This window comes from Bos indicus x Bos taurus, chromosome 17 (assembly GCF_003369695.1).
Source record: "Bos indicus x Bos taurus breed Angus x Brahman F1 hybrid chromosome 17, Bos_hybrid_MaternalHap_v2.0, whole genome shotgun sequence".
Lineage (NCBI taxonomy): Eukaryota > Metazoa > Chordata > Mammalia > Artiodactyla > Bovidae > Bos > Bos indicus x Bos taurus.
The window spans coordinates 27,636,165-27,654,605 of record NC_040092.1 but is presented as its reverse complement, the minus strand read 5'-3'; the positions used below and the strand labels follow the sequence as shown (position 1 = coordinate 27,654,605).

Sequence of the window (18,441 nt, the reverse complement as noted above, 5' to 3'; positions counted from 1 at the left end):
CTCGCAGGACAATGCTGACATCCCAAAGGGGCACATTTGGTGCCGGGAAACCACCCTAAGAAATACCCACCTGGGCCCTGTCCTTAGTGCAGGTCAGGGGTCCCAGGTGAGAACTGGAAAGAGTGAGGGGGAAAAGGCTTCAGAAGATGGGGTCCTGATAGCAGCTGCTCCCACCCCACCCCCACTAGGCTGAGGCCAAGCCCCCCAGCCCCTCCCGCCCCAGTTACTCTTCTGGGCATTGCCAGAGTCCAGGCAGCCAGGCATCAGGAATCCTTCCTTCAACAGGCAGGGCGCTCATGTCAGGAGCCATCTCCCCCTCGGCCCCCACACCTCCCAAGACAGATCCGGCCCTCCCGCCAGTCAGTCTCCTGCTGTGGGTAGTTCTGCTCTGTAGTAAACAGCCCCCAGGATGGGAGGAGAGCAAGGAGAAGGGAACAAGGAGGAGGGTGAACAGGCCTTGGACACACAGTTCTAGATAAAGAAAGTGTTAGTTGCAGGCCTTGGAGCATGGATTCAGGGCAGAAGAGACAGACAAAACATGATATGAGTGAAGAGAGGACAGAAGACACAAAGGGTGTCCGGAAATACTTTCAAGTGGAAACTCCAGAAAGCAATTTGGCAGCAGGTGTAAGAGTCTTACAGCACATTCACATCTTCTGATGCAGTCATCTGACTTTTAGACCAGCCTTAGAAAAAACATCAGCGTTGTGTTCAATATGGGCTTCCCTGGTGGCTCAGATGGTAAAGAATCCACCTGCAATGCAGGAGACCCAGGTTCGATCCCTGGGTCGAGAAGATTCCCCTGGCAAAGGGAATGGCTACCCATTCCAGTATGGATATTCACTACATTATTTATAGCAGAAAGCTGGCATGCGCAACAATAAACATCACTAAACTTTGATACATCTATGCAAAACAGCATCAATACTGAATATGTGACAGTGCACACACTACTTTTCTCCTGCTACCTTTCGCTGCTTCCAAGCTTGTCCTTAACTGGTACGTGCCATGGTCATTAGTGCCTTCACCAAATACTCTGATCCTCCTGGCGTATTTGGTGAGCATCTCCCAGCCCTGAATCAAGTGGTCACGTGACATGCTGTGGCAAAAACAGGGGCATGCTGTCTGCCATGCTGACTTTCTTCTGCTTGGTGGTTCACAGGGGCACAGAGATGAAGCCTCAGGGGGCATGACAAGCAAGCTAACTTCAGGAAACGTGTGGTGGGCACTCCGCCCTGCCTGGGAAGTCACGGACATCTGGGGAGCACCTGTTAACTGCGAGAACTGGGTATATCTTGGCTGATCCAGCACATAAAACAATAAATGCAAAGAGACTGATAGATACAGAGACCAAACAGTGGTTGTCAGAGGGAAGAGATGGGAGGGGGCAAATGGGTGGTTTTGCCCATTTGCAAAGGGAAGGGAAGTAAGTGGTACAAACCTCCAGATGTACATAAGTCATGGGGCACCAGGTGAAGCATGAGGAACGCCGGCAGTGATACTGTAACACCTTTGTATGCGGCCGGCTACAGATGGCTACTAGACTCATCACAATGATCATTTCATAACGTGTGCACATGTCAAATCATCACACGCCTGAAACTAACATAATATTGTACCCCAACGATCTTTCAACTAAAACTAAAAACAAGAAAACCCTTCCTCATAGAAGTGACTCCTCACCCTCCACTGCAGCCCATCACACAAATCCCGGCAGTTCTCGGCCGTAAGACACAAGGCCCCGTTGATGTATCTCTCCCTGCCTCTGTGACTTCTGGCTGTGGTTCACCCAGGGAGCCTCTCAGGGTTCCATGGGATCCACAAATGGGTGCCTCCCAAGAGCTGTAGACCAAAGAGAAAAACACCTCCTACAGACAGATGCCATTTTAAAGACTCTCTGACTGCTGCTGAGATTTTTAAAATAAACATTTTTTTTAAGCATTACTAAATTCGTAACAGCTTTCTGTGAGGCTAGAGAACTAAAATCCAGAGTTTCTTAGATCAATCCATTTTAAAAAATAAAAGTCAAGGACTTCCCTAGCAGTTCAGCGATTAAGACTGCCTTTCATGGCAGGAGGCACAGGTTCAATCTCTGGTCAGGGAACTAAGATGCCACATGCCACACAGTGTGGCCAAAGAGTAAAGGGAAAAAGTCAGATCTACTCCTGAGGTCCACCTACCCCCACACCTCACATCATTCACAAAAAAATTACTCAAAGCGGGGAAATCAAACCATAAAAATATTTTAAAACAGATGAGAATATCTTTATAATCCTACAGTAAAGAAGAGTTTCCTAAACATGGTGTGAAACCTAGAAACAAGAGAAGGGACTTCCCTGATGGTCCAGTGGTTAAGACTCCACGTTGTCAATCCAGAGAGCGTGGGTTTGATCCCCGATAGGGGAACTAAGATCCCACACACAGTGCAGTATCTCCCCTCAAAACAAAAAAAAAGAAGAGGCAGCACTCCCAAAATCATTTTACAAAGCCAGCATTACTGATAATGTAAAGCTAGACAACACCACCACAAAGAAAATTACAGGTTACCACCCTCAATGAACAGAGGTGAAAATCCTCCACAAAATATTAGCAAACTGAATTCAATGATACATTAAAAGGATAAAACACTATGATCAACAAGGACTTATTCCAGGGATACAAGGATGGTTCAACATCAAGTCAATGTGATACACCACATTAACAAAATGAAGGATAAAAATCATATGATCACCTCAATAAATGCAGAAAAAGCATCTGACAAAAATTCAACATCCATTTAGAATACAAACTCTTTTAACAAAGTGGGTATAGAGGGAACATATGTCAACATAATAAAGGCCTCATATGACAAGCTCATAGCTATATCATACTCAACAGTGAAAAACTGAAAGCATTTCTTCTCATATCAGGAACAAGACAAGGATGCCCACTTTTGCCACTTGGATTCAACATACTTTTGGAAGCCCCAGCCAGAGCAATCAGACAGGGAAAGGGAATAAAAGGCATCCAAATCAAAAAGGAAGTGGGACTTCACTGGTGGTACAGTGGATAAGAATCTGCCTGCCAAGGTAGGGACACAGGTTCAATCCCCGGTCCAGGAAGATTCCACATGCCGCAGAGCAGCTAAGCCTGTGTGCCACAGCTTCTGAGCCTGCGTTCTAGGGCTGGTAAGCCACAACTGCTGAAGCCTGTGCACCCAGAGCCTGTGTTCCGCAACAAGAAAACCACAGCAATGAGAAGCCTGTGCAACGAAGAGTAGCCCCCGCTCACTGCAACCAGAGAAAGCCCGAGCAAGGCAACAAAGACCCAGCACAGCCAAAATGAAATAAAATTTATTTTTTAAAAAAGGGAAGCAGTACAACTGTCACTATCTTCAGATGACACCATATGATATATAGAAAATCCTCAAGACTCCACCAAAAAAACTGTTAGAATTAAATTAATTCAGTAAAGTTGCAAGATACAAAATCAATATGCAAAAATCTTCGATTTTTTTCATACACTAAGAATTATCAGAGAAATTAAAGGGAAAAAATTCCATTTACAATTGCATCAAAAAGAATAAAGATATTTAGGAATTTTCTGACCAAGCAGGTCAAAGTCTTGTACACTAAGGACTATACGACACCAATGAGAGCATCTGAAGATGACACAAATAAATGGAAAGCTAATCTGTGCTCACAGATTAGGATTAATATTGTTAAAATGTCCATACTACCTAAAGCAACCTAAAGATTAACTGCAATCCCTATCAAAATCCCAAAGGCATTTTGGGGATAAAAATTAAAATTCCATAAAAATTTGTATGGAACCATACAAATGATGGATAGCCAAAGTATCCATCACGAATAGCCAAAGTAATCTTGAAAAAGAAGAACAACGCTAGAGGCATCAAGCTCCCTCATTCCAAACTATATTACAAAGTTTCAGTAATCACAATATGGTACTGGCATAAAAACCAACCCACAGATCAACGGAACAGAAGAAACAGTCTAGAAATAAACCCACACTTATATGATCAATTAATTTATGACAAAGGAGGCAAGAATAAACAATGGGAAAAAGTCTTGAAAATAAATGGTGTTGGGAAAAACAGCCAGCCATATGCAACAGAAGAAAATGGACCACTATCTTACACCACATGCAAAGATTAGCTCAATGACTTGGAAGTTTGAACAAAGATCATAAAATTCCTGGAAGAAAATACTGCTGGTTAAGCTTCTTGATTCTCTCTTGGAGACTTTTTTTTTTTTTGGATCTGACTCCAAAGGCAATGGCAACAAAAGCAAAAATAAACAAATGGGAGATATCAGACTTAAAAGCTCTGCACAGCAGAGAAAACCATCAAAAAAAAAGTAAAAAGCAGTCTACTAAATGGGAGAAGATACTTACAAATCAAATATTCAATAAGGGGTTAACACCCAAAATATATGAAGAACTCCTACAGCTCAATAACGAACAATCGAAGTGAAAATGGACACGCGATCTAAAGAGACGTTTTTCCAAAGAAGAAACAGATGGCCAAGAGATACGTGAACAGATGCTCCACATCGCTAATCATTAGGGAAATACAAATCAAAACCACAAGGTATCACCTCACGCCTGTGACAATGGCTGTTATCAAAAAAGACAAATGACAAGTTTTGCTAAAGATCTGGAGAAAAGGCAACCCTCCACGCACTGCCGGTGGAATGAAGCAGTGCAGCCACTGTGGAAAAGAATATGGAGGTTCCTCAGAAACATAAAAAGCAGAACCACCATATGACATGGAGAAGGCAATGGTAACCCACTCCAGTATTCTTGCAGAACCACCATATGACATGGAGAAGGCAATGGCAACCCACTCCAGTATTCTTGCCTGGAGAATCCCACGGACAGGCAGGCTATAGTCCGTGGGGTCGCAAGAGTCAGATACGACTTAGCAACTAGATCTTCATTGTATGACAATTCCACTACCAGTGATTCCACTTTATCTGAAGGAAAAAAAAACATTAATGTGAAAATATATGTTGAAAAGATATGAAAAGATTTGAATTTGAAAAGATATGAACACTCCTATGTTCATATGCAGCATTATTTACCACAGCCAAGATATGGAAGCAACTTAAGTGTCCATTAACAGATCAATGGATAAAGAAATGTGAGGTGGAGAGAGATGGATGTGATGGCATATTACTCAGCCATAAAAAGAATAAAGTCCTGCCATTTCCAATGACATGGATGGAACTTGAAGGTATTATGCCAAGTGAAATAAGTCAGACAAAGAAAGATAAATACTGTATGATTTCACTTGCATGCGAAAGCTAAGCAAAACTCATAGGTACAGAGAACAGACTGGCGGCTGCAGTGAGGGTTGGCTGGCAGGTGAAATGGGTTAAGGGGATCAAAAGTCACATATCCCCAGTATAAATAGTCATGGGGTAACAGTGTGATAACTACAGTCAATAACATCGCATTGCATATTTGAAAGTTGCTAAGACAGTAAATCTTGAAAGTTCTCATTATAAGAAAAAAATTTGTAACTTTATATGATGACAGATGGTAACTAGACTTACTGTAGTGATCACTGTGTAACGTATACAAATGTCAAACCATTATGTTGGACACCTGAAACTAATATAATGTTGTATGTCAATTACACTCCAATAAAAATAAGCTGATACACACACATTTCCAGGTGGCACTAGGGGTAAAGAACCCTCCTGACAATTCAGGAGACTTAAGAGATGTGGGTTCAGGACTTCTTGGGCGGTCCAGGGGCTAAGACTTCACCTTAATGCAGGGGCGCAGGCTTGATTCTGGTCAGGGAGCTAAGATCCCATATGTCTTAAGGGAAAAACCAAAAAAACATTAAAAAAAAAAAAAAAAAACAGAAGTGATATTGTAACAAATTCAATAAAGACTAGAAAAAAAATTTTTTTTAAGAGAAAGAGATGTGGGTTTGATCCCTGGGTCAGGAAAATCCTCTGGAGGAGGGCATGGCAACCCACTCCAGTATTCTTGCCTGCAGAATCCCATGGACGCTTCAGTCCACAGGGTCGCAAAGAGTCAGAAAAGACTAAAGCAACTTAGCAAGCACATTCAGTTCAGTTGCTCAGTCGTGTCCGACTCTTTGCAATCCCATGAACTGCAGCACGCCAGGCCTCCCTGTCCATCACCAGCTCCCAGAGTTCACTCAAACTCATGTCCATCAAGTCAGTGATGCCAACCAGCCATCTCATCCTCTGTCGTCCCCTTCTCCTCCTGCCCCCAATCCCTCCCAGTATCAGAGTCTTTTCCAATGAGTCAACTCTTCGCATAAGGCGGCCAAAGTACTGGAGTTTTAGCTTCAGCATCAGTCCTTCTAATGAACACCCAGGACTGATCTCCTTTAGAATGGACTGGTTGGATCTCCTTGCAGTCCAAGGGACTCTCAAGAGTCTTCTCCAACACCACAGTTCAAAAGCATCAATTCTTCGGTGCTCAGCTTTCTTCACAGTCCAACTCTCACATCCATACATGACCCCTGGAAAAACCATAGCCTTGACTAGACAGACCTTTGTTGGCAAAGTAATGTCTCTGCTTTTGAATATGCTATCTAGGTTGGTCATAACTTTCCTTCGAAGGAGTAAGCGTCTTTTAATTTCATGGCTGCAATCACCATCTGCAGTGGTTTTTGAGCCCCCCAAAATAAAGTCTGACACTGTTTCTACTGTTTCCCCATCTATTTCTCATGAAGTGATGGGACCAGATGCCTTGATCTTAGTTTTCTGAATGTTGAGCTTTAAGCCAACCTTTTCACTCTCCTCTTTCACTTTCATCAACAGGCTCTTCAGCTCTTCACTTTCTGCCATAAGTACGTACGTATACATATTTTTTTCTTAAAAAATATATTTCCTAGTTATGTCCACTAAGAGTCCCGAAAGCAATGATGCCCTGTAACTACCTGCTTACTTTTGCAAAACAAAAAAAAGGAAGTAATTTAGGAAGAATAAACCAGAAATGAAGAGGGGTGAGTGCAAGCCGACTCATAGGACAGTGAAGGCAGGGGCGCTTCTGAGTACACCATCTGTATCATTTTGACTTTTACAATCAGGTTTAAAGTGCTACATGTCCAAAAAGTAAAATTAAATCAAAAAGAATGAAGAACTCCCTAAAACTGAATATAAACAGAAACTCTGAGAAGGACAACATAATCACGAACGGAGGCTCCCTTGATGGTTCAGTGGTAAAGAATCCTCCTGCCAAAGCAGGAGACTCAGGTTCGATCCCTGCATTGAAGAGATCCCCTGGAGTAGGAAATGGCAACCCACTCCAGTATTCTTGCCTGGGAAATCCCATGGACAGAGAAGCCTGGCAGGCTACAGTCTACTGGGTTGCAAAAGAGCTGGACACGACTCAGCACAGACAGCAATCACCAAGGGAACCGGGAAGGAACACCAATCAACTCCACGGCACTGGATAAGAATTAGGAGTCAGCATCAACTCATGGGTCTTTCCTTAAAACACTTTTCCTAATTCTGTCTCCTGAAATGGCCTAAAAGCAATAACATCCTGGCAGAAAGGAGGGAAACTGGAAGCAGAGAGCTCTGTGGGAAAAGCAGCAGACTACACAGCCTCTCCTGGGGTGGTGATGGAAGATGGAGAGAAAGGTTAAGAAATTTTAGGACAGTGGTTCTCATCTTTGAAAAAAGAGAGTCATGCCCTCATTTAACACTATTTGTATTTCAAAGTCATGTCAGTGGTGGGACTACAAACAAATCCAAGAAGACTAAGTAAAGCTTCTCCTTTCTACCTGGGGCTCTCCTCAAACAGAGCTACTGATGCATACACACTCACAGTCCTGAAAACCAAGAAGAGTTCAGATTGGCAGGTGTGGTGATGGGCATAGGTGGGTTAAGAAAGGCCAAGGTGAAGTTCACAGCTCAGCACCGTGGGAGCCATGTCCCCACAGAGAACAGGTCTCTGCACAGCAGAAATGTGCACAGCATCAGCCAGGGAGCCTGGGGCCCGAGCGACCACCACCAACCACATCTCACTTCTGTGAGAAAGCAGTCTAAGGGGCGCCCAGGCAGGGACAGAGACTGACCCCGATCAGCAGAACCGTGGCAGCTACACCATAAGAACCTTCCTCCCACAGAGAATGTTCTCTGCCCTCTACTCCCCAGTAACTGGTACTCAAGGGCTTTTTATAAACTGTCTTTGTGCTGGCCTAAGTGACTTGATAGACACCCCCAAAATGGACCAATTACATCTGCCAGACGGAGTAAAAAAGGGTTTAAAAATGTTAAAAACAATGCTTTCATTCACCTTGAATTGCTCCCCCAAATTTTTAAAAGATGATGGGTGGATGGATGTGTGACAAAGCAGGTCAGTAAAATGTTAATAATAGAAAATCGAATGGTGGGTATACAGGCATTTACTATAAAATTCTCTCAATCCTGGTATATCTTTGAAATTTTTCATAGTAGAATGTTAGCATCTATTAAGATGGCAATGTCACATGTCACTTAATAAATAAAAGGCTGTAACAAAAGTCCTATTTGCTAACAAAACTTCATTCTTCCACCTTAGAGCAGGTTATGAAGGTTCCATACTAGACCTTAAAATACGCAAGTTCCAAAAGATAAAACAGACTAAACTAATTTTTAAAACTGTCTAGGATGACTAACGGAGAAGGCAATAGCACCCCACTCCAGTACTCCTGCCTGGCAAATCCCACGGACAGAGGAGCCTGGTAGGCTGCAGTCCATGGGGTCTCGAAGAGTCGTACATGACTGAGTAACTGCACTTTCACTTTCATGCACTGGAGAAGGAAATGGCAACCCACTCCAGTGTTCTTGCCTGGAGAATCCCAGGGACAGGGGAGCCCGGGGGGCTGCCGTCTATGGGGTCACACAGAGCCGGACACGACTGAAGCGACTTAGCAGCAGCAGCAGCTGGATGACTAAATGCTGAGATGTGGATGCATATCAAAGTAAAAGCAATTCATTGTGTTCTAAAAAAAAAAAATAAAAACTGTCTAGGATGCATTACATGTGCACTACAGAGAACTGACCTCTCGAGGGGCTGCAGTGGGAACAGGGAAGCCCAGACTTGATGCCACCAATGTCCCTTCTGATCAAAATCATGGTAGTAGTGGTAGGTCCTTAACCCAACGGGCCAGAGCCCCCTGGACTGCAGTTAAGTGGGCTCTATTTCTGTTTGAGAGGAACATTCAAGACAAACCGAAGAAGTGCTTCTTCAAACTCCAGGCAATAAAGCCACAAAAGCCCAATTTATTATTCTGCTGCTCTTTCTCAGTCTTTTTTCCCCCTACTGTCCCCCTAAGAAGTCTATTGGTGAAGTTTTAAACCATAGCCATACTGTATCTCTGTGAACTATGACCCTTCAGGAGGCCACAAAACACCGTCACATCTAATTTTTTTTCACCCTCCTCCCAAGAACCATTCTGACCCCCTTGTGGGAAATACCACCTTCACAGAGAACACAGGTTCTAATGCATAGAAAGAAACATTTTTGCTACTTTTCTGTACATCTAAAGTTATTCCAAAGCATTTAAAAACTAAATAAACCAAATATCCAATTAAAATCCTACAGTCTCAATCTGGATTAAGAAAATAAGACTCAACTATATGCTGCTTGAGCTTCCCAGGTGGCTCAGTGGGTAAAGAACCTGCCTGCAATGCAGGAGAGGCAGGAGGCTTGGATGGGTTTGATCTCTAGGTTGGGAAGATCTCCTGGAGGAAGGGTATGACAATTCACTCAAGTATTCTTGCCTGGAGAATCCCACGGACAGAGAAGCCTCAAGGGCTACAGTCCATGGGGTCTCAATGAGTCAGATACAACTGAAGCAACAGCATATACAAATGCATGGTATTCCTACTGAGTGACATGCCTCAATTTATTTTTAAAAAGGGCTTCCCTGAAAGCTCAGCTGGTAAAGAATTTGCCTGGAATGCAGGAGACCCAGGTTCAATTCCCGGGTCAGGAAGATCCTCTGGAGAAAGGACAGGCCACCCACTCCAGGATTCTTGGGCTTTCCTAGTGACTCAGATGGTAAAGAATCTGCCTGCAATACGGGAGAGGTGGATTCAATCCCTGGGTTTAGAAGATCCCCTGGAGAAGGGAACAGCTACCCACTCCAGTTTTCTTTCCTGGAGAATTCCATTGACAGAGGAGTCTGGCGGGCTACAGTCCATGGGCTCTCAAAGAGTAGGACACAACGGAGCGACTTTTTACTTTTCCTATGCTGTTTACAATAATACACTTTTAAAAGAAATGGAGGGGCTTCTCTGTGGTTCAGTGGTTATGAATCCACCTGCCAGTGCAGGGGACACAGGTTCCGTCCCTGGTCTGGGAAGATCCCACATGCTGGGCAACGAAGCCCAAGCACCACAAGAGAAGCCACTACAGTGAGAAGCCCCACAGCAACTAGAGAGTGGCCTCCGGTGGCCATGACTAGCAAAAGCCAGCAGCAGTGAATACCAGCACAGTCAAAAATAAATAAACCTTCAAAAAGTAAAATACATGGATAGTGAGAATTCCCTGGTGACCCACTGGTTAGGATTAGGTGCTTTCACTGCAGAAGGCCAAGGTTCAATTCCTGGTCAGGGAACTAAGATCCTGCAAGCTGCCAGTGTTTAAAAAAATTTTTTAATTTAAAAATAAACCCAAACTGGACTTCCCTGCTGGCTCAGTGGTAAATAATCTGCCTGGCAATGCAGGAGACATGGGTTCAATCCCTGATCCAGAAAGATCCCACATGCCGAGGAAGCATGAAGACAGTGCACCACAACTATTGAGCCTGGGCTCTAGAGCCTGGGAGCCACGACTACTGAAGCCCACACACTCTAGAGCCTAAGCTCCACAGCAGCGTGGACGCTCCACAGTGAGAAGCCCAAGCGCCGCAACTACAGAGTGGCCCCCCACCCCCGCCCCGCTCACCACAGCTGGAGAAAAGCCTGCACAGCAACGAAGACCCAGCACGGCCAAAAATAAGTAAATTTTTTTAAAAATTAAAAAACAAAAGAAGTGGATACCGAATCAGTTAGTTTGGGAAAGTCAAGAATGAGAAGAAAGAGCAAAGAGGAACTTCAGCATGCTCGGGGTACTTCTGTACTGTCTGACTATAATGCAGTGTGACTTGTTCATTCATTACTTGTATTAAAAGTCTGGCAACAACCCAAAGCCCTTCAACGAGTGAATGGATAAACTGTAGTCCATCCACACTGCAGACCACACCTCCACAAAAAGAGACACATTCTTGGTATATGCAGCAACCTGGATGAATCTCAAATGCATTATGCTCAGTGGAAGAAGCCAGACTCAAAAGGCCCCACACTGTGTAAGCTGCTTTAACTGACATCCTGGAAAAAACACAAACACACACTTAGGGGTCAGAGGCTACTGAGCACTTAGGGAGGAGCTGACTACAGAGTGGCAGCACAAGGGAATTTTTGGGAGGAAGGAACTTCTTTGTACTCTAACTATTGTGGAAATTAGACATCTGTCAAAATTCTCTGAATTCTATACCAAAAAAGTGAATACTATTACATATACATTAAAAAAAAAAAAAGCTAAGTAAAGTAACAAAGTGAGGATGTCCAAAGACCTTCCCTTTCACTCAGAACATAAATGACTTTTAAAATTTATTTCTATAATATGATAATGCACCAAAACAAGATAAAAATTTCTGTTGATTAAAAATAAAGCAGAAATCACAGAGGGGGTGGGCCTGAGATGACAAGCCCAAAGGATGCTCTACCCAGAAGAAAACTCTTAAGGGTCAGGGTCTTGACTTCTAAAGGCAACAGGTACTTGGTCCCTCTACAAGGGGCTGAGGAGCAGAACCAGGCTCCAGAGGAAGATGTGCAGGTCACAGCTACCATCAGCTGCTCGCTATCCTGGAGGAAGGGGGCAGATGCACCAGGCACTCACTGCCACCACAATGGGAACATGGGACCTGGGGTGCGGGTGCGCGGCTATGTGCAGATCTGTTGGAGGGGGTGGGGCCTGCTGTGCAGAGAGAATGCCAACAAGAGAACTCAAAACAGAAGATGGATGAAGATCCTGTCCATCTGAAGGGCACCACACTGCCAGTGTGGGACATCCAGCTTCACACAAGGCCCTTGAATGTGAAATCCAGTAGCTAATCCTTCCTTCAACAGCCTCAAGAGCTCTCATCTTCCACTGGAGGAGTCAAATCCAATTCTTTTTATTTCTACCTACGAAACCCAACATCTACATCAAACCTCACCTCCTGCATAAGCTTCTCTCTACTAGAAAAGCCAACTTCTCTCCTCTAACTTACAGCAGGTGAAGTCTATTCCTCAGCAACCCCTATAACTTTTAATACCCTGTAGACCTAGGTCCCTACCAAATTAATCTGCTTTAGGAAAGAATTTGTTCATTTATTTACTTACTCAACATTTATTAAGCATATACTCCATCAGACAAGATCTGAAGCACTGTGTGTAGGAGAGTGAACAAAGCATAGTTCCTGCCCCTAGGCTGGGGGTGAGGGGAGCGGGCAGTGAGGCAATGAACAAAACCGTAAGTGCCAGACCATCCGTGCAATGGCAAAGTCAGGATAAGGGATAGGAGGGTGTGGGCGAGAGGACAAGGCCCTGGGTTACCCAGCAGCCTCTCTGAGGAGGGAACTTCTGAAAAGAGAACTGAGTAAGAACCAGACCTGTGGCACGCAGGAACCTGATGTTTCAGGCAGAGCCGATGTGGGCCCAGGCACAGAGCTAGGTGTAGCCGGAGCCAGGTGACAACCAGTGGAGTGTCAGGACATGAAGTCACAGGGGCAGCAGGAACCTAGCCACAAGGAGCTCCATAAACTGCCTTAGGGAGTCTGGCTTTTTTTTTCTGAGGGAGATGAGAAACCACGGAGGGCTCTGAGCTAAGCAGTGCATCACCCAGATCTGTATTAACAGTCAACTGCAGAGCAGCTCAGCTCAGGTGAGTAGAGAGCAGGGAGGTCACTGGAATAACCCAGGCAAGATGATGTAGGGGGCTTAAATGACAGCTGCACCCAAAAAGGCAGTGAGAAGCGTCAGGTTTGAGTGCCGACCAATCAAATTTGGTACCTGGAAGAAATGCAGACACCACACAAGGAGCTCTGTGCTGAGCAATAGGAGAAGGGAGTTACCTCTGACTGAGATGCAACAAGGTATCAGTAGATTGCACACAAGTAAAAGTGGTTGTTTGGAACCGGAAGATCCAGCTAGGAGCTACACATTCTGGGAGTATTGACAAGTGGCCTAGCCATGACCCTGGATGAGATCACCCCAGGGTACAGACCAGAGAGGAGGTGGGAGGACCACTCTGAGGCAGTACAATTTTTAGCAGTTAAGGAGATGAGAAGGAACCAGCAAGGAGGCTAGGGACAGCAGCCTTCAAGATAAAAGGACAACCAACTGAGTTGTGTCCCAGGGCCACCAAGGGAGAGTGATTCAAGAAAGCCATGGGAGGCCGAACCAAAGGCTACTAACAGGGGGACTTGGCAATATAGTGGTCCCTAACCAAGGCAATGGCACCCCACTCCAGTACTCTAGCCTGGAAAATCCCATGGATGGAGGAGCCTGGTAGGCTGCAGTCCATGGGGTCGCTGAGGGTCGGACACGACTGAGCGACTTCACTTTCACTTTTCACTTTCACGCATTGGAGAAGGAAATGGCAACCCACTCCAGTGTTCTTGCCTGGAGAATCCCAGGGATGGGGGAGCCTGGTGGGCTGCCGTCTCTGGGGTGGCACAGAGTCAGACACCACTGAAGTGACTTAGCAGCAGCAGCAGCAGCAACCCCAAGAGGAGCTGTTTCAGAGGAGAGGAGGGACCAAAAGCTTAGCCTGAACCATGTTCAAGAGAAATGAGAGAAGAGGAAATAGGAGTTCAGGATTCTTCCCAATTCTGGTATAAAAGGAAGCAAAGACCAAGAAAGGGTTTCCCTGGTAGCTCAGTGGTAAAGAATACTCCTGCCAATGCAAGAGATGAGGGTTCAATTCCTGTGTTGAGAAGATCCCCTAGAGAAGGAAATTACAACCCACTCCAGTATGCTTGCCTGGGAAATCCCACAGAGGAGCCTGGTGGGCTACAGTCCAGGGGATTGCAAAAGAGTCAGACAAGACTTAGCAAGTAAACAAGAAGATCTGAAGATCTAGAAAAGGTAACGGTAGCTGGGGGGTTTGCATACTGATGGAAATACTCTGGAGAGAAGAACTGAAGGCAAAACAAAATATTAGAGCCACGGGCTGGAGAAGGCAAGAAGGGGTGGATCCAACAGGAGAGATTAAATGGCCAATGGCTTACAGATATTGTCCCACTAACAGCAACTGTTGTGGAAGATTTAATGGCACCTGATCATGCTAACTACATGTTTTTAAAAGCACATAAAATTACATTGTACAATAAAAAAATTAAATGAAAAGGACAAGAGGCCACAAAGAAACTGCTAATTATGCTTATCTTTGGGTGGTTGAATGATTTAGTTTTAAGACGTATTTTTACTTTTCCCCCAATCATTCAGAAAGCATATTTCTATTTCATTGGTTTCACTAAAAAAGTCACAGAAACTATTTCATGGTACATATCACGTAAAAAAGAAAAATGCAATCCATCAGAAAACACAAATAAACGAAGAGAAAAAACGTACTATAACCCCCAGGTTAAACACTACTAGCATCCCGCTCTATTATTTTTCTCTAACTGATAAGCTGACGTCTGAGCAGAGAGGCGGGTTGCAGACCTCTGCAGGAAGGTGAGTTCCGGGCAGGGGCGGGCGTGCAACGCAAAGGCCCGGGAGCGAAAAGGCTTCGCCACTTAAGGGATGCTAGTGGGCGGCGGAGAGGAGCTGGAGGGAGCGGCGCAGGGGGTTCCTGGACGACGTCTGACAAGTCACTTTCCCTCTGCACCTCTGCTTACCCCTGCGCGGTGCACCTCGCGCGAAGAAGCAAAGTGGTGCGATCCCCATCCTGTGGAAGGAAGGAGTCGAGCATCGAACCCGGAAAACCAAGTGAAAAGAAAGCACCGGACCTAACTTTAACCCCGCGCAGAAAAAACAACGCGAGGCGCCCCGCTCACAGGGAGGAACGAGCCGGCAGGCAGGGAACCCGCAGCACCCCCGGCCGCCGGCGGCCCCCGTCACGACCCGCGGTCCCCGCACAGATTCAGTGCCGTCCCACAGCCAGCGCCGCTCCGGGCCTCCCTCCTCGGCGCGGCTCGGGGGCTCCAGGGCGAACCGAGGCCGGGGCGCGGGCCATCTAACCCGCAAGTCGGTCGTCCGCGCCACGCCCACACCTACCCCGGGTGTGGGCCGCGTTCCTCAGCTCTGGGGCTGGGTCTGGGGTCCGGGCCCAGACAGCGCCGTTCGGCTCAACACATCCGGGGCCCGGCCGGAAGAAGCGGCGGCGCGGCTGCTACGGCGAGCCGGAAGGGACGCGCGCTGCGCGCTCGCAGCTGCGCGTTGGTGTGACGTCGGCGGAGCGGGAGGCGCCGAGGGGGCTGGGAGAGTTAGACAGGCAAGGCGAGGGCGAGGGCCGATGGGCTGGCGGCGGAGCGGTTCCGAGTTTGTGAAGACTGGAGGTTGCCATGAGGGCGCTGCGTAGACGACGGTGTGGGCATGCGTTCACTCCGGCCAGCCGGATCGAGCGTTCAGCGCCGGCTCTAGGTTTGGGGAGGAGACCTCGAATGCCTGTGGAGCCGCCTCTTCGAGAAGTGGGGTTGGCTGGGGCGAGGGGCTGACAGCCCGGCGGACCAAGCAGGTGAAAAGGCCAGTCCAGGGTTGAGTGAGGAGGAGGTGCAGAAACGGGGCGGGGCAGAGAAAGTCATACCTCAGAAGCAAACAAAAGGACACGGGGAGACCGGGTGTCCACCTGTGTTACTCAACTCAGCTTATTGATTGCTCAAAGCCAATAAAGAGAGGCAGGAGTCAGGAGAAAGGGAAGGTGCTTTAATCAGAAAAACTGGCAATCGGAACTGCCAGTGGTTAAGAATCCCCCTTGCAGTGCAGAGGACAGAGGTTTGATTCCTCCTCAGGCAACCAAGTCCGTGTACCGCAACTGTAGAATCTGTGCAGGGCAACAAGAGAGGACAGAGATCCTGTGTGCTATAACTAAGACCTGACACAACCAAAATAATTAATTTTTGAAAAGAAAAAGAAATCTGGTGTTCTAGGCAGGAGGTGTTCTTATGTCCTGAGGCCAACTCTGAAGATTCTGCTCAGCCTTGACAGTTTTTAAAGGGAAAAAGCGGAGAGAACCTCAGGGAATCGTCAATCTGGAGGGTGGGCTCTGCATCCTTTTCCTCCGTGTGCAGACTGGCTGACTCTTCAGATGTTGCACAAGTGATCTGCCCTCTGGATTGCTGAGGGAGCCGCTGTGGGGAGAGAACTAGTCATTCTTTAACTTCTTCATTCTGACTTCTTTCAACGTAGGAAAAGAATCAATACGTTAGGCGCAGGCATAGTGGCCAATAAGGAAAGCACAAGTCAGGAGTTCGGTTAAATTACTCAGTGATCTCATTCCTGTAATTACGTTCTTAGATGGGGAAACAGTGGAAACAGTGTCAGACTTTATTTTGGGGGGCTCCAAAATCACTGCAGATGGTGATTGCAGCCATGAAATTAAAAGACGCTTACTCCTTGGAAGGAAAGTTATGACCAACCTAGATAGCATGTTAAAAAGCAGAGACATTACCTTGCCCACAAAGGTCTGTCTAGTCAAGGCTATGGTTTTTCCAGGGGTCATGTATGGATGTGAGAGTTGGACTGTGAAGAAAGCTGAGCGCCAAAGAATTGATGCTTTTGAACTGTGGTGTTGGAGAAGACTCTTGAGAGTCCCTTGGACTGCAAGGAGATCCAACCAGTCCATTCTAAAGGAATTCTAAAGTCCTGGGTGTTCTTTGGAAGGAATGATGCTAAAGCTGAAACTCCAGTACTTTGGTCACCTCATGCGAAGAGTTGACTCATTGGAAAAGACTCTGATGCTGGGAGGGATTGGGGGCAGGAGGAGAAGGGGACGACAGAGGATGAGATGGCTGGATGGCATCACTGACTCGATGGACGTGAGTCTCAGTGAACTCCGGGAGTTGGTGATGGACAGGGAGGCCTGGCGTGCTGCGATTCATGGGGTCGCAAAGAGTCGGACAGGACTGAGCGACTGAACTGAACTGAAGGTCAGAGGGGGACAGAAGTGGGCCAATAAAGGGACAAAAGAGCTGCTTTCATAAAGAATGGAGTTGGATCCCAACCTTAGGCTTTATGCAAAACTGAAGTCAAAATGGATCAAAGACCTAAATGTAAGTACTAAAGTTACAAAACTTTCAAAGAGAAACATAGATACAAATCTTCAGTATCATAAATCAGGCACTGATTTTTTATGACACCAAAAACAAAAGTAACAACAACAACAAAAAAAATAGGTTGGACATCATCAAAATAAAAAAACTTGTGCTTCAGATGACACCATTAAGAAAAGACAACCCACAGAATGAGAGAAAATATTTGCAAATTATATATCAAATAAGGGACTTGTATCCAGAATACAGAACTTGCAACTAAATAATTAAAAGACAATTAATTCTAAAACTGGCAAAGGAATGGATAACAAGATCCTGCTGTATATCATAGGGAATTATGTTCAATATCCTGTGACAAACCATCATGGAAAAGAATATGAAAAAGATTATATATCTACATATTCACACACACATATGTGTGTGTATGTGTATGCTCGGTCGTGTCCAACTTTTTGGGACCCCCTGGACAGCCAGCTCCTCTCTCCAAAAAAATTTTCGAGGCAAGAATACTGCAGTGGGTTGCCATTTTCTACTCCAGGGTATCTTCCCGATTCAGGGTTCATACCCAGTTCTCTTGCATCTCTTGCATTGGTAACAGGCGGACTCTTTACCACCGTGCCACCTGGGAAGCCCATACTTGGAATAACTTGAAACAGTATAGATTTTTTAATACTTAATTTGAGCAGACGACTTGAAACAGTATAGATGTTGTACACTTACCTGACCAACTTTTTTTTAATTACATTATAAAAAATGCATGTTACCTTAGAAAAGTTAATCTATTTGCTGTTTTACTCTTTTGTAAAAACATTTGCTCTAATGAAGGAATTTGTTTTTTCCAAAATGTACAGTTCCGAAATGTACAAAATGCATTTTATAATATTTACTGCTTTATTCCTAATTCTGCTTTAAAGTATTGAACTGGGCATAAAACATGAAAATATTAATCCAGAACCTGTATAAACTGGATGTTGCTTAAAATCTGTATTATTACCATGTTGGAAATCCAGACTGCTTTTGTGATGTTTCAAATTAAAAAAAATAATCCTCTTCCTTACCTATCTATCTATCTATCTAAATATATAGTTATATATATATATATATATAAAGCTGAATCACTTTGCTGTACAAAAGAAATTAACACAACATTGTAAATCAACTAT

General features: G+C 45.3%; 1 protein-coding gene across 14 annotated transcripts in view; it reads right to left on the bottom strand.

The window, feature by feature from the left end:
* EP400 (E1A binding protein p400) overlaps positions 1 to 15,382 on the bottom strand; it is a 107,178-nt gene extending 91,796 nt beyond the window's left edge. For 9 of the 14 annotated variants that reach the window (XM_027567091.1, XM_027567102.1, XM_027567095.1 and 6 more), the window contains exon 1: positions 15,285 to 15,382. The gene's annotated coding sequence lies outside the window, so the exon portion shown is untranslated. Of the gene's footprint in view, positions 1 to 70; positions 140 to 15,284 lie in introns of those variants that run through there. The other 5 variants (XM_027567100.1, XM_027567101.1, XM_027567092.1 and 2 more) reach the window with 4 other exon arrangements.
* Positions 15,383 to 18,441: the final 3,059 nt, after the last annotated feature.